At 31.0% G+C, this 13,215-nt stretch overlaps 1 long non-coding RNA gene across 1 annotated transcript; it reads left to right on the forward strand.

Moving 5' to 3' along the window:
- Window positions 1-4,471: 4,471 nt before the first annotated feature.
- On the forward strand, window positions 4,472-12,744 carry LOC139487138 (uncharacterized). The gene is made up of 3 exons (XR_011655767.1): window positions 4,472-4,593; window positions 10,638-10,730; window positions 12,548-12,744. It is a non-coding gene; the product is annotated as an uncharacterized lncRNA (long non-coding RNA).
- The last annotated feature ends 471 nt before the right edge of the window (window positions 12,745-13,215 follow it).

Genomic DNA, 13,215 nt, shown 5'->3' on the forward strand with positions numbered 1-13,215 from the left:
TAAAATGAAAAATACTTTTGATTTGAGCATTTTTTTTTTCATTTTTCAATAGATAATGTCAAAATGAAAAATGAAAAATGCTCATATTGGAGCATTTTTCAATTTTCAATATTTCAAGGTAAATTGAAAAATGCACCCCATTGGAGCATTTTTCATTTTTCAATACTTCAAGCCAAATTGAAAAATGAAATTTTATGAAAATAATCAATTTCAAATCTTATTAAGGAAATAATTTTCATGAAGTGAATTCAAAATATTTTTGTGACATTTTTCAAACCAATTAACCTCAAAAGTTGCATAACAATTTGCAAAATCTATATTTTTTTTTATAAATGACAAATATATATGTACACGTACGCTTTATGATGTATTAAAGGAGTAAACATTTTGAGAGAAAATTATATGTAAACGTGGGCGATTACTTACAAAAAGATCAAACATTTCAAACAAATGAAAACTTTCATGCACTTTTAAAAGTTTTAAAATAAATCATGTTTTATTTGGTAACTATTGACTATCAAAAGTACATTTGGAGTAGGCTGATATAAATTTATATTTAAGTGGTACTATCTTATTTTTAGAGTACATGTAACAAACTTATCTTTAGCTTGCGAGTTTTATTCCCATGACATCATGTTACCATCACAAGTATATTTTGAGTAGGCCACTTTATTAAAATCTGAATTCAATAAATGTTTAATTAATGCAAAACACTATAAGATTAAATAAAACTAACCGTTTAAACTTTATCTTTACGTGATAATATCTGATGTTTTAGCGTACATGTAAAGGACTTGTCTTCAGCTTGAGAGTTTTATTCGCATAACATCATGTTGGCGTGACGTTGAGTTTTGCTAGATTTTTTTATGAAATTTCAAAATTTTTTAACTTATTTTAGTTTCCTAATTTGTCAAGCAGAAATGATTTTTTTTTGTTTAGTATGCATTAGCAAAGAAAAACGTATAATCACAAACATACTAAACTCCGAGGACAATTCAAAACTGTAAGTCCCTTATCAAATGGCAAAATCAAAGGCTGAAACACATCACACTAATTGACCACAACTGTCATATTCCTGACATGGTTAAGGCATTTTCTTAGGCAAAAAATGGTGTATTAAACCTGGTTGTATAGCTTGTTAAATCTCTCACTTGTATGACAGTCGCATACAATTACTTTATATTGACAACGATGTGTGAAAAAAACCAAACAGACATTTTAATCAAAAATTTAAAAATGTAAAAACTAGGGGTACAGCAGTCAACATTGTGTTATTATCTTAATCATCAAATATATAAAAAAAACATTTACCATGGCACAATAATATCATCGAAAACAGACTAAACAGCAAAAGTAATATTCACAATGACAAATAAAAGAATACTCAATAGATTCATTCGGAGTTTGTCTTCTGTTTTTTTTTTTTATCTCGAGGCGTTGTAAGTGCGTTTTTGACTTGTTAGTTTGAAAATTAATTTAGTTCATTTTGTATCTTCCGCTTGCAAAGTATCACAACCCTAAATGAGCTGCCTTTACTTTACAAGGCAAACCATAAAAATGAAATCTTATAACGTGAAAATGAATTTTTAAAATTATGCTTGAAAATTTGACCGGAAAATGTTTGATTTTTCTAAGCTTTATCATTGACATGTTGAGTTTTAAAAACTATAACATAATTCAAATTTTATAAGGCTTTTTCATATGGCTATCATTATACACGTATAAGATTTATTAAAAAAAACATTTGGGTCAATGGGCAATTTTTTTAAGACAGTCAAATGAATAAAACTAGAGGATTCCGAAAATCTGACAAAAAATCCAAATCATGAAAAGCGAACATCCTTAAAGTAAAAGAAACTTTCAAGAATATTCTCGATATATTTGTATAAATATTTGTTTAGAATGTGTTTAATTATTCCAGAATTTACATTGTTTATCGTATTATATATATTTTATATATATAAGCTTATTGTTTGTGTGAATAAATATCATTTAGTACAAAGAGAAGCGTCAGAAATATAGAAGTATCATCAGTTGAATATACAGGATAATGAGGATCAATTGGCCATTTCAGAATCTAAAGAATCATGGGTAATTTAATTGTTCGTATCCCAAAATCAAAATAACGTCACGTCATTGGTTGAATCTCAATTGTTTATGTCATTTGTAACCAATCACGTCGTTTTGGTGTACACTTTTAAAAATATTTTCCAGGATGCATTAGATTCTGAAACGATCAATTGATTTAATTAAAAGACTTAAAGATGTAATCCACAATGCTTTTCAACATAAAATTGGTAGCATACGCTATAAATTTATTACTTTGGGTTACCATACGGTATATGTTGCTGATAGTGATCAGAAAAGTAAATAAAGTCATTACAGATACCAGGATTAAATTTTGCATGTCACCAGATGCCCTGTGAACCATGCTACACAGAGGAACACATAATCACTATAAAATTAAAAATGGAAATGGGGAATATGTCAAAGAGACAACAATCCGACCATAGAACAGCAGAAGGTCACCAACAGCTGTGACGAAGTCATTAATGGATAAATATATTTTATTACGTAATTACAAAGTCAAGAAAGATTCTAAAGTTCAAATGTTCGAATGTTCACAAACTGTCTTTAAAGTTGAATTGTTCGAATGTTCAATATCTCACACGGGCACGTGATCGTATAGTGATATAACTGTTCGTTCCTGTTAGAGTATTTCGGATATTAAGCGCATGAGTTCCAGCCTACCCACGAGGGGGGAGACCTTGGCGGAATCTCCGGTACCAATCTGTCCTCCTTGAATTGTGGTCTAATCGAATTGTGTCCTTGAAGTCCATTGAGAGATCTTATATAGTCCAGTGGTCCTTACAAACGGTCCATAGCTGTAGGCCGGTTACGTAGTCGTCTGGTTATTGAGTAATCACTAGTCTGTGGTTAATTGTCAAACTATGAAATTAACCCCTGACGGATACATGTTATTTCACAGTAGACAAGGTCATTTATTGGCTTCAGGGTATTGTTACACAATTGTGTAACACAGCTCTTCAATGTAGCGAGAAATTCCCGCACCCGGAGGCGTCCTTCAGCTATGCCGGAGTTTCTGATTGAGAACCTCTTTGTTGAATTTGGAGGTAGACGTTTTCAACAAATAGGTGGCATTCCTATGGGAACGAACTGGGAACACCTTGTCTCGTCGACTTTTTCATATTTTCAAATTAGTCTGAGACACCTTTTATAAACAAGGAGATCAAAGAAGTCAGATCATTTAGTTTCCCATTCGGATATATTGATGATGTTCTTTCCATTAATATTCCAAACTTTATATATATCTATTTATATTTCCAAGAACTGAAAATTTAAAGAAACAACAGACACGCCCTTCCTTTGACTTATTTTTGACTTATACCTCGAACATACACGGTCATCTCAGTACAAGAATTTATGACAAACACATTTCCGAACACATTCGTTATTGAAGAGCTTGCAGCTGCTATTCAGACTTTGAAAACCGTCACCAGTGCAGAAAGTTGATGCACCCATGGTATGTCAATAACTCTCCTTCTTTTTCTAAACAAAAAAGGTCATTGGAAGATATCAAGACCTTGTTGATAGAATATCTGTATCAATACACCATGGTCTTTATGTATTAATTCTAGGTACTTACGTTATTTATAATCTCAATATCGTGTTATAGTGTTCTTTAATTTGTCTTTGTAAATGAAAACTTTCAACGTTTAGTTTAATTTTGGTTATATCCATTTGACGTGGCTCGGTACTTTAGCATCCCGTCATTTTGTTATTGTGCATACAGTAAATTTTCGTATTTATATCTTTCGTGTTAGCTAAATTTTTGTTCTTTGTCTATATGCTTTTTTTTTTCTTTTTTTATTGTTGACATATTTGTTTTTCAATAGTGAATAAGATTATTACATTATATTGACTGTTTAACTTTTATTTTTGACATTATTAATTTTAAGACTGTTTTTGTTTTATTCGCACATAACTGTCAATATAATGGAAGTTATCATGCAGAGCCAATATATCAATCAAATATCTAAAAGTGTTATGGAATGTTAGTATCAGATGTTGTTTTGATGGGGTTTTGCTGATTTTAATCATGAAATGTTTATCATGATAATACAGAAACACGTCCGCTATAAGTGGTGCATAGTTAGTTTCCATTTGAATTTCGATAACCAGACGATATATAGAGTTTATATATAAATATCAGATCTGTGATATTCCCTAATAAATCATCTCACTTAATCTATAAATAGGCTTGGAGCGATTGAGATGAACTTGACGTACTATATTAAAGGATTCTGTCTTTCATACAAGACAATTTGGGGACCTCCAGATCTCGTTTGGTATTTTGTTACGTTTGGGTATTTTCTGATATCATATACTGTATTATTACTTTATTTATTTTTTGAATCTATATTGTAATATATTGTGGTTCGTTGTTTAAAATGAATTAAGATATATCAAATTAATGTTATAAACTATATTTCTTTCAGAAACAGCTATTTCGGAAGATACCACAATGAGATCCGTCAAAACAACTTCTGGAACAAATTCACTATCAGATGGGTAAATAGTATTTGTATAAACATGATAAACAAACATACTTAATGTAAGATTATTATGAAAAGCTATGACAAAAGCAGGGTAGCTTTAACAGATGTGAGGGCATCTTATTTATTTTTATTTTTATCAATGCAGTTAAGAAAATCGTTTAATTTTATCTGGCTGTGTTATTAGGTTTCTTTTAAATAAAATAACATTCCATTGCGCAATTTTCATTTAAATGATCATATCATATTTATTCAAATATCACACAAACTGTTTAACATTTCCACACATAACCAGATATTGTTTTTTTCATATCATGATTTTTATAATTCGACACTTCCGGTACACAGCAAGTGTTGACACTATTTTTTTTTACTTCCAGTACACAGCATGTATTGATACTCTTATTTTTACTTCAGTTGCTACTAGACATTTGCGGAAACTGTTATACACCTACGATTTTTTTTTTTTGTAATTTGTTTATTTTTGACATAAAGACAGAAAACAATCAAGCAGGATTACACACATGTACAGTTTCAAGTATAGTCTTAAAGATATTATTATTATATGACAACTCTAAATAGCAAGACATACAACAAAATATAACTATAATTTTCGTACCAGTTATAAAATATTTAAATCACCTAGGACAGATTGTAATGGCAACCATTTTTTATCTATATACTAAGTATTCTTTTTGTGTAGGCGATAAGAAATTTACTGTATGTTGTTCTATTCTTATACAGTATTTTAAATATGCAATACTACCTTTCACAGAAGGTTTTTCTCCTGAGTTTTTACAGCTATAAATATAAAATTTTAAAATCAACATTATATGTTGTACTACATTATATGGGTCAAAAATTTCCCCAATACCAAAAATAACATCTTTTGCCTCTATATGTTTAAGGCTAAATCCACATTTTAATAATAATCTTGAAGTGCTATCCAAATATTTTTGCTATATATACATTCCCAAAAAATATGCAATAAGCTTTCTTTGGTTTCAGTGCAAAAAGTGCACAGTTCTGTTTCTATTAAACCACATTTATAAAGAAAAGAGTTTGTGTATACAATTCTATGTAATAACTTGAATTGAAAATTTTGAAGTTTAGTGTTTTTTGTTGCTTGAAATGCCATCGAATGGATTTTGCCCCAATCATCAATCTTAACACATAAAGCATCAGACCATTTATTTTGTGATCTTAAAGAATTTTCTTTAATTTTTTCTAGAAATAATTGATAAAAATATTTACATGGTTTTTTTATCATTTTTGAGTTTTTCTACAATATCATTTTCAATAATATCTAATCTACCATGATCTGAAATTGTTTTCTTCCAGATATCTGGGATTGCACTAACAAGACCATAATATTCAACAAAATTGGTTTTAACTGCATACTAAGTTTTAAGCTGCTCAAATGTCAATATGTTTTTCCCATCTGAGATTAAATCATTTATAAAAAATATACCATCATTACAATAATTTTCAAAAATAAATGGCTTTCCACATCTTTTAATATTAATATTCAGCCAAATGGGTTGACTCAGGATATTAATGGGATTGTTTTCATCTTTCACCTTTTCTTGCTTCAATTTAGCCAGATTTAGAAAAATGTCCCTCCAAAAAAGGATTTAACTTTTTTGCAATTTTTTCCAGACCCTCTTTTGTCAGGTACAATATTTTATCCCCTCCATATTTTTCTATATAACTCAATAAAAGAATTTTCCAGGGAGAAATATTCAAAGGATCTAGCAATTTATAAAGCCATGACATTTTAAGGGACATACAAAAATTTTCTATATGTGGGAACTTTAAACCTCCCTCATCATAATTATTAATAATAACTTTCCTTTTTATTTTGTCTGGTTTTCCATCCCATAAAAATTTAATGAAAATTCCTTGTATTTCTTGTATAACCTGAACTGGTGGATTTGGAAGGACTGTCAGAACCTGTACCAAAAGTGGGAGAGCCAAAGTTTTTATAACAATGGTTTTGCCAATATATGTCAAGTTTCTGTATGACCATAAATTGAGAAGGCTTTTCATGCTTTTAATTTTTTCTGTATAGTTTTCTAAAGTTTTATCCTCATTTAAGAGATTGAAACGAATTCCCAACAGTTTAAACTTTCCTGATGTATTCCAAGATAATTTCTTATTTGGTAACAGTTTTTCGTTACTGCCTAATCTTGAGCCAACCCATATGGCTTCAGTTTTATCTACATTTACCCTCAAACCAGCACAGGCAGCAAAACTATCAAAAATGTGCAATGCTTGTTTAAGAGATTCCTCATTTTCATCCAGAATCAGAGAGGAGTCATCTGCATATTGACTTAGTAAAAACTCAGAGTCGTTTACTGTGACACCAGAAACAATTGGGTCATATTTTAAAGCTGCACTAAGTAGTTTCAACACAAGGATGAAGAAATAAGGGGATAAAGGACCCCCTTGCCTAACCCCCATAGCCAAATTAAAAAATTCTGATAAATGTCCATTATTTGTAACTGTACTGGTAATGTCTGTATAAAAACATTTTATCCATCTACAAAGTGTGGGACCAAACCCATAAAAATCTAAAGTTTTTTCAATAAATGACCATTCGACCGTGTCGAAGGCTTTTTCAAAGTCAACCAGTAATAATAATCCTGGAATATCTTCTTCTTCTAGTTTATCTATCAGATCTGCAATAATTCTTACACATTCACCAATGTATCTTCCTTTTAAAAATCCTTTTTGTGTCTGACTTATAATATTTTGCAGTAGAGGTTTTAATCTCTTTGCTATGCAAGCAGATGCTTATTTATAGTCAACACATAATAAAGTAATTGGACGCCAATTTTTGATGAAGTGTTTTTCTTTTCCCTCCTTTGGTAAACATACTATTAACCCTTGTCGCTGACTTACTGAGAATTTTCATTTTTCAAGGCTCTCATTCAGGCAATTGACAAGTGAAATTTTATGTCATTCCAGAAAAATTTATAGAATTCTACAGTAAAACCATCTATGCCTGGTGACTTTAAATTTTTCATATTTTTAAGGGCAATACTGCATTCCTTTAAGGTAATTTGACCCTCACAGGAATTAATCTCTTCTCTGCTAGGTTTATTTAAGAAGGGGTTATTTTCATTCATGAATGTGGCATTCTCCTCATCCCCTGGGTTAGAACTTCTGTACAAAGTTTCATAAAATAATTTTTGTTCCCTAAGAATAGCATTTGGATCTTGAATAACTTGATTTCCTTCCAAAAGTAATTTTGATATATTTTTTTCTGTATAATGTTTTTTTTCAAGATTACAAAAGAAACGCGTATTCTTCTCCCCTTCAACTTGCCATTTTGCCTACGATTAGGATTACAATTACACTTACAGGTACCATTTAAATCTTGGGTCGTTTCAAAGTGTAAATATAAACCGTCGGTTCAAAACAAAGACTTACTCCTGTGATGTTTTCTATAGTTGAACAACGGGATTTCTACGAAATATCTGTAAAAATGGCTTCTTGGCAGCTTGAGATGGAATCTAGTGGTGAAAAGACAACTCGGACCAGTTTGAAACACTTGTCAGACCAGTAGCTTTTCGTGGTTTTTAAGTTTAATATAATTTTTGTTTGTTTTTGTCTGGATTTGTTTTCCTCTCAGTTTCCCCTAACCTACCATCTTGGCTAGCTGTGACAACTTGTCAGTTTGATGAATTTCATTAAGTTCTGTTACTATAAATTGTTTTATGACGGCCTAACGAGATCAATAAGAAATATAAAACAACCAATATTTTTCAATGCAATTAAAATATAAAGCATATATATAGTATATTCATCTTTACATTTACGACCCGGTGTTGTAATAAATGATCCTTGAAATCTTTCAAGATGGTTGAAATGCCTTATTGTGGTTTGTCAAATTATCCTTATTTGTCAGAGTTGTCAATCATTTAATTTAAAACGTTACCGTTATAATAATTGGAAAACATATATCATGATTCGTCAAAATCAGTTGATTTTTTTTTATCGTCATCGAGAAATGAACAATATGTTTCTTTGTGGAGTTTTTGTGGACTTTTATTTGTATTTTTGTCGTTTTAATTTTGCCCACGGTGGGGTCTTTTTTTCTTGATTTATGGGTTCTAAATGCCCCTTTTCATCGTTTTCTTTTAAAAAAAAATAAAAGTAACTTGAGTTGCATTAAACATATACATTTTAAATTAGATCAAGCATTTCAAAGTATAGATCCCAAAGAATTTCGTTTAAATATTCTTAAAGCACCCAAGTTGTCTTTTAAAGTACGCGGATGTCTGTGAACCCAAATTTAGATTTATTGCAAATCAAAGCATCCAAGTTGTTTTTTTAAAGTACACGGATGTATGTGAACCCATGCAATTCACGATTTATAGCAAGTCAAACAATTTTCTTAAACGATGATTTTTTTTATATTTCTTTAAATATAAACATAATAAATTAGTAATATGTTATCACATAAAATTATATTACTTCATTCTTGACTTAAATACTCTTTGCTTGTATAGATATTTGAATGCACACGAATATTAAGTGGATCTGAATCTTAATCAAACACATAACACATCATTTATAACGAGATATTTTCATATTTCATTAGGAATAAATTATAAGCTGATATTAAAAAAAAAATCGCCAACGTGTTATTTACTACGTCAAAAACACGTCAAAAACAGTATAAAAATACCGTTTATATTATTTGGCAACATTTGAACGTTTTTGTTAAAACAAACATTCACTATTTAAGTCGTTTAGGAAGCATTTGTTTGTAGATACAAAAGTTTTATCGTATAAAAGACGAACGACAACTTTTTACAATATACCGCTTGATTTTTTAAAGCGATTGAAACTATTAATACGGAAAATGAATAAATTATAAGTGTATTTCACGCATTTATTTTATTTTCCTCCTTATGAAGAACACAGGTTTACCATCATGGCAGCTTTACCTGCCCTGATGCAGACTCCACCAGATAATATACATTTCACTCGTTGTATGATTCTTACCCTGGTAGTCCTAGCTTGACCAACGGCCAATCTTGTACAATCAGGGAAATATTATAGGCAATGAGGTACACTTTTGGACTGGGAGAGATGTGTTGATCACTTGTTTTGCAAGCAACCCCGATATTCCTTTTATAAGTGAAACTACTGAAATGTTACTTCAAATTGAAGCGGATGTTAATGGTCTTTTACGACAGAGAACCGGTCGGGATCATATGCTTTTCCCTGGATTCACATTTGTTGTGACCATACGTATCTGCATTTGTGTGTCGTCGAAAAGACTTTACATGATGAAAATATTTTTTTTTTATTTTACTATGTATCTCAATTGGGATTTTTTTTTAATTTTGAGAGGACCCCTTGTTTTTCGTCAACTGTAATCGTAAGTCTTAGTGTAATCATAGGTATAGACCTAGTTTCCGCAAATGTCTATTATTGATGGAGGTGTGACTCAGGTGTTGTCAACTAATTTTGTGCTGCTGTCTACATCATACCTTTTTATAGTTAAAAGGACTAGTTAATGTGGGCGCTGTGAGAGTCTTTCATGTGTTCACAGCTTGTCTTTACTCATCACAATCTTTATGCACCAGTAACTTAAAGTAATAGTTGAAAGGGGGATGTCATATTGTTTTAACCCCTATTCATCATTCCGTCTGTCTGTCCGTCCTTCCGGCTGTCCGTCCTTCCGCCCATATGTCCATCTGTCCCATTATAGAAATAAAGTTATTCACGAAAAACCCTTCTACAGTTTGAATGCATGGATGTTATCACTTTGCTGGCCGTTTATACATATATTAAAGGTGTTCATGTGGTCAAAGTTTTGATTTTTATACATATTTGCTCAGGAGATTTTGAACTTTGTTTTTATTTTTAATGTATACTTGCATAGAGAACATCATAAAGTCATACATGAAATGCAACTAGAACTGAAGTGATATTTGTTGTTAAAGAATATGAACTTTTGATTATTTCCCGTAAACATCAATAGAAAATGCATTCTTCCGACTCCAGATATTGTATGCCGCAAATCCATTTGTTCTTTTTCAGGAAGATTGCTGGTACAGCTGTTGGTTGCGTACTTTCTGTGATTATTTTCTTGTGGTCATTATTTGCTGGTATATAAAAGTTGTTTATATAAAGGTAAGAAATGTGTTTTAAAATATAATAAAACAATACAGGAAATCTACAAAATGTATGTCACCAAATCGCAATTGGAAGAAAGTCATTTCGTACCTTAACCATTTCATACCTCTGACATTTCGTACCAAAATGTGCCTTTTTGTACATAACGTTTACCATTTCGTACTCACGATAATGTCCATTTCGTTTCCCATGGACCAAATGCATCTACCATTTCGTTCCCCATGGACCAAATGCATTCACTATTTCGTACTTCATTGACTGAATAGATGTTAACCTTTTCTTATCATATTTGTGTAAAGTTTTTCATGATTTTAATTGTGCTTTTTCGTGATGTTCAGTTTTGATTGGCCAAGAAAGCCGGAGTGCCAGGGGAGAACCACCAACCTTCGGTAGGAAAAGGATAACACCTAGTCAGCTACGATTGGAGACGAGCCTACCTGCTACGTGAATATTTTGAACTCACAATTTTGGAATTGGCAGGCTAGTGATACAGGTGTTCGACTATTTATACATCTTGCACACCGACTGCGAGTACCTCGTCTATCTAGAATATGGGGATGTAAAGATACATGTACGCATTCACGCCTAAAAAGTTTTTTTTTTTTTATTAGAGTGCAATATTATTTGATAAAGCACACGTTATCTGAAATAATGAGTTATTTTTGCGTTAAAGTTTTAGAAATAGTATACAACATTACATAACAAGTTATTGAAAAGAAAGAATGTTTGTAAATGTTTGTTTTTGCTAGAACTTTTATCAATCCTGGTACTTGTCAGGATCTTTGCATCGTTTAGGCATGCTTATACATATCTCACTCTTATTCAATTTATTTATAAAGTTAAATTTGTGTAGGCATTTTTACTGGTCGAAATGTTAAGCTTGTTTGGATTAATAGCATTAACCCTGATTTACATTGAACATTATTTACATGTTTAGCATATGATATTCCATGTATCTTGCAGTATGTACGTTAAAATGGAAGTTACAATTTATGTTTTCAATTCCGAACGTCGTTCTGGATTTCAATTCATTCGGGACACTCATATTAAAAACACTGAACGCCAAAGATTTATAAGTTCTTCGTAAAACACAACTTTATAAATAGAGATGATTTCTGTTTCCTAATTGTGAATTTTCCATTTCTATATTGAACAATTCCAACAGCGTCTGCAATTGAAGGTTATATCTTTCAGCTGAAAAGATATTGACAGTTTTGTTATTTTGTTATTTTGATTACGATTTCCTTGATAAAAGGTTGTTGTGCACAAGGAAGCTATTAAACCAAGACTTCCAATTGGTGAAATTGGAATCAGTCTTTCGTTAAATTAACGGACGCCAACACCTGTTTGTTGATTGTTATAGAATATCTATTTCACAGATTACGATGGCTATGTTCTGATTGTCATCAATAATCCCGTCCCCCCCCCCCCCCAAATGTGACCTACCGATATAATCTAATCTCAGGGCATTACTTACATGAGTAACAATAGTGGTGCCACATATAGAGCAGCATCTTCTAACCTTTCCGTACACTAGAAATAACGGCATTGTTTTATTTGTATTCGTGTCAATTGTTTTACCATGGCATTGTCAGTTTGAGTGTAAATTTGGTTAATAAAATAAATAGTGCATGTGAATATTAATTATATGAAGAAAAAAGCCTTCTTTAGTATCGAATATTATATTTATGGTAAAGCTAAATAATAACGTTTTGTATATAAAACATCTTTATTATTCATTGTAAAATAATCATAAACTTGATTAACATCGGTTTGCATTTGTTTGTCTGCAATCGTTCTAATTTCTTTTACAGGGACCTCTGGCCATGCAAAAAGAAAACTTAAAAAAAGATAGCTATTGCAAGAACATTTTTGTTGTTACAATCTGTCCGAAACGATATTATTCAAAAGTTTTAACATTTTTAATTTGTTTCTACTGAAGTGTTTATAATTGTATGTTCTCTAATCTCATCTAATGAAAATTGCATTTTTCCTCTGCCAATTTTTTTTTTTTTCATTTGTTTCTATTTATAGTCAAATATACAATAAACAATAAAGAATAGGCCACTCTTTTATCATTTGGGATTTCAGTCATTTTAAAGTTATCTGGACATACCCACATGGAAGGGTTATGTTTGGAAGCCACTATTAATTCACAAAAGATACCTAGCTTTTAATGTTGTAAAATGTACAATAAACGTGTGTACAAGGATCGTCAGTGTCTCTTACATTCAAATAGTTGGCATGACAAATAATTCAAACCTTTGTATAGAACAATCTTAGTTTTATTTAATAATTCAACATTACTATGATGCATGTACCATAGACGTGCGTGCAAGGATCGTCAGTGCCACTTACATCCAAACAGGTGGTATGACAAATAATTCATACCTTTGTATAAAACAATCTTAGTTTTATTTAATAATTCAACATTACTATGATACATGTACCATAGACGTGCGTGCAAGGATCGTCAGTGTCA

The sequence above is a fragment of the Mytilus edulis genome, chromosome 8, assembly GCF_963676685.1.
Source record: "Mytilus edulis chromosome 8, xbMytEdul2.2, whole genome shotgun sequence".
Taxonomy (NCBI): Eukaryota; Metazoa; Mollusca; class Bivalvia; order Mytilida; family Mytilidae; genus Mytilus; species Mytilus edulis.